Raw genomic sequence first — 4295 nt, 5'->3', positions numbered from 1 at the left:
AGTTATCAAAATATCTGGTACTGGCTAAGAAATAGAAAGATAAGTCAATGAAATAAAGTATATATACAATTTATAGCAGAAAATAAACACAATAACTTTATATTTTAAAAATGTAAAGACTTAAGATTTTGGGATAAGAATTTATTATTTGGTAAAAATTGGGAAAACTGAAAAACAGTATGGCAGAAACTGGACATGGAACAATATCTCACACCATTTACCAAGATAAGATCAAAATGGATACATGACCTAGATATGAAGAGAGACTTTATAAGAAAATTATCAAACATGTAACATATTACTTTTTAGATTTATGGATAGGCAAAGAATTGATTAATAAACAAGAAATAGAAAGTAAATATAATGTTATATATAATTATACATACAAATATGTCTATATAAAGTTATACATAGGCATAAAATAGATAATTTTGATTATGTTAAATGAAATTTTTGTACAAATAAATGTAGCCAAGATCAGAAGTATAGGAGAAAACCGGGAAAAATTTTTATAGGGAGTTTATCACATAAAGATCTCACATCAAAATATGTAAAAAGAACTTTATAAAATTAATAAGAATATTAGTCATTCTCCAATTGATAAATGGTCAAAGAATATGAACAGGTACTTTTTAGATGAAGAAATCAAAACAATTTATAGTCATATGAAAAAATGCCCCAAATTATTATTGATTAGAGAAATACAAGCTAAAACAATCTTGAGATATCATTTTACACCTACCAGACTGGCTAAAATGATTGAAGGGGAAAGTGATAAATGTTGGAAGGGTCATGGAAACATTGGGACATAATTCACTGCTGGTGGATTTCTGAGCTCTGATTCATTCATTTTGGAGAGTAATCTTGAATTGTGCCCCAAAAGTTATTTAATTACCTATTCCCTTTGACCCAGGAATACCACTACTAGGTTCATTTCCAAAGATAATTAGGGAAAAAGAAAAGGAAACTATGTTCTTTTTACAGCAGATTTCTTTGTGGGGGCAAAGAACTGGAAATTGCAGGGATTCCCCTGAATTTGGGAATGACTGGTATATAATAGTGATGGAATTCTACTGTGCTATAAGAAATGATGAGTTCAATGATTTTTAGAAAAACATGGAAAGACTTGCATGAAATAATGAAGGGTGAAATGAGCAGAACCAAGAGAATATTGTATACAGTAACAACAATATTATTTTAAGAATGACTTCAAGTGAATAAGACTTTTAATACTCAAATTAATTATAAAGGACATGTGAAGAAAGTCACTATCTACATATAGAAAAATAACTGATAAATGTACTTATTTGTGTGTCTAATGGTAGCCATCACCTGAAGGTAGGATAGAAAAAAAAGAAATTTATATGATCATTTTGTTGTATATTTGAAAGGAATAGCAAGTTGTGCTTAGCAGATTTGCAGTTTCATGTACGATGATCTTTTTTATTGTACTATGAAAATGCCTGTTTTATTCCATAAATATGTATCAGTGTAAAACAATAAAAGGAAAAAAGAATAAAAAAAATCAAGTTACTCACCTTCTGACATAGAGGGGATAGATTAAAGATAAAGAATGAGACACATTTTTTTTTGTACAGGCCAAATATGGGAATTTGTTTTGCTTGATTATGTATATTTGTTACTGGGGTTTTGTTTTTCTTTCAATTTAGGGGAAGATAAGATGGAGAAGTCTATTAGCAACAGGTCCCTACCTCATTCTCTAAATAGGGAAGAAGTGAAGTAATGCCAGAATAAATGACAAGCAGGGTAACTTTGAAAGTTATATGTTGAATTTGTAATTTATTTACAAAGAAAAGAATCTCTACTAATGGAGATACATTTTCATGTACAATATTTCTCTGTTCTAAAATGCATACAGAAAAATTTTATTTGATATTTGTTAAATTCAGAATCGAAAAATAAAACAAAATTGCTTTGAGTCAGAATTTACATATATATATTGCCCATGATCACTTATGTAAACTCTATGGAATGGATTGTGTTGTTGTTTTTTTTCCTTTTTTGAACATTCTGACTTTATTAGCCAAGGGCAGGCTTGGCTGCTTAGGTGCTCTTGCGGGGGCGGGTCCACTTCTTCTTCAGCACCACTGGCTTCTGGCTCCGAAGGATGGCGCTGGCCCCGCGCAGAGCGGCCATGCAGAGGTCTTTCTGGTACTTATTCTTGCGGATGCTGTGCCGCAGGCTGTTAAGTGTGGCCCGGGCATTCTTGTTGATGGTTGTCCTGACGTAGGAGGTGGCAGGCTTCCTCTGACCTGCCTGCTGCTTCAGCACCACCACAATGCCCTTGCCGTCGGCCGCTGGCTCGATGCCCACCGTCTTCCGGTGGATTAGCCCGTTGAAGCGGAAGGAGTTTCGGGCCTTGAGGTTGTTGGGGTCGGTGCTGTGCTTGTTGCGCTTGATGAGGAAGCTGGAGCAGTTCCGAAGGACCATCCACTGCAGGTGGGCGGACATTGCGGGGGCTGCTTTCACCGCGGCTCCCGGACATGGAAGCTGCTTTTTTTTTTCTTGAAGACGATCAGGCACCTTTCAGGATTGTCTTGCCCTTTTGCGAGCTTTTAAAGTCTCAAAACAGCCTTTCAACTGTTGTTACTTAAAGGGTTGGGCTATAGGAAGTGTTCAAGGACTAGCACCTTTGGTGTGAGGTCTTGCCAGGCCCTTTTCAGGGCTGTTCATCCACTTTTGGTGTCTACCTGGCACTCAACTCATCTGTGGCTCCAACAACTGTAATGTGTAGCAGCCACAGCACGCTTACAAGCTCTCTTGGCAGAAGAGGTGGATGAGTTGGAGGGAGGAAAGTCTATCCCAAGCATGTGAAGAGTCCCCTGGAACAATTGCAAAAGACTCATGATGGAAAATGGTATTGTCTAGGGGGAAGTGAAAACTTTTCAGAACGTCCCTTTAACCTCCCCCCATCCCTTTACTTCGGCTGTTAATCAGCAGCAAGCGCTTTCAGAAGGCTTTGAGGTTTCCCGCCTTTGTGGGCCCCTCCTCCTGGCCAGTAGGAATCAGGGACAGCCTTAGCTCACTCCTCCCCCATTGCTTTGGGACTCTTCCCCCCTCTTTCCCTTGCTGTCAGTCAGTATCCTTGTTCATTGTAAGTCATGGTGGCAGGCTGGGAAGATTTTCGAGGTGAGACTTGAGCCCATTTCTCAGCCAATGGGAGAAGGGATAGCCGTGGGAAGAGGTTTCACTGTGTTAGGGTATAAATTCTTTTCTTTTTTTTGAGGGTCATACATTGGCATTTGGTTATGAGGGAGGTGGGAGGGGGGGCAAGGGAGGAGCCAGGGAGCAGAGAGCCTCTCATCTGTGTCTGCTCCAGACGCAGATGATCCTGATTTCTGAGCCTTGGTCCAGGGCACACAAAGAAGCACACGCTAAGATGAGGTTCCAGGGGTACAGGTTGAGGGAAACAGCGGGGGTGGCCAGAGTTACACATCCAGCCAGATGTGGGGCTGGTATTCTCCTTGGATCAGCAGCACAACTTCCTTTTGGGAACTGAAGTCTAGTGATAAGTCCCATCCCACATATTTCTTTTTTTTTCCTTTGTAATAACCTCTTTTATTTGATTTTCTTTTTTTCATTTTTTCAAATGCTTTATTAACTTCTGATTTACATCATTCATTTGCGCTAGATTTTGACTTACAAATTTTCTCCCCGTTTTTCCCCTACCCACCACCCCAAAATTGCAGTCCCACAGGATATACCCTCCTCCAATCTGCTCTCTCCCATATTTTCTCCCATACCCCTTTCGACTTTTCCAGTAGGGCATGATGGATCTCTATGCCCCAGTATCTGTATATCTTATTTTCCAATTACATGTAAAATAGTATTAATAATAGTATACACACACACATATATTTAAACATTTGATTTTAAAACTGAATTCCAGATTCATTCCCTTCCTCCCTTGTCACCCACCCTTACTGGGAAGATAAGTAGTTCAGTATAGGTTGTACATGTGTGGCTAATGAAAAACAATAACATAGTAGATATATATTTCCCTCCCTCCTATCCCGCCTCCCACTTGTTCTATTCTTTACTTTGATCCCATCCCTTTTTAAAAGTGGGTGCTTCCAAATTCTCTCCCCCTCCCCCAGCCTGCCTTCCCTCTCATTCCCTTCACCCCTACTCTCCTGTAGGGTGAGATACCATATTTAATGTGTATTTAATTCCCTCCCCAAGCCAAATTCAATGGGAATAAGGTTGACCCATTCCCTTTTGCCTTCCTATTCTTCCCCTCCATGGTAACCATTTTCCCTTACCCCATTCTGTCT

General features: G+C 39.1%; 1 pseudogene; it reads right to left on the bottom strand.

The window, feature by feature from the left end:
• Positions 1 to 2011: 2011 nt before the first annotated feature.
• On the bottom strand, positions 2012 to 2472 carry LOC138156949 (large ribosomal subunit protein eL28 pseudogene; annotated as a pseudogene).
• Positions 2473 to 4295: the final 1823 nt, after the last annotated feature.

Source organism: Petaurus breviceps, unplaced genomic scaffold (assembly GCF_028583685.1).
Source record: "Petaurus breviceps papuanus isolate PSGF00001 unplaced genomic scaffold, PetGlider_PUasm1.0 164, whole genome shotgun sequence".
Taxonomy (NCBI): Eukaryota; Metazoa; Chordata; class Mammalia; order Diprotodontia; family Petauridae; genus Petaurus; species Petaurus breviceps.
This window is presented reverse-complemented; position numbering and strand designations above follow the sequence as displayed.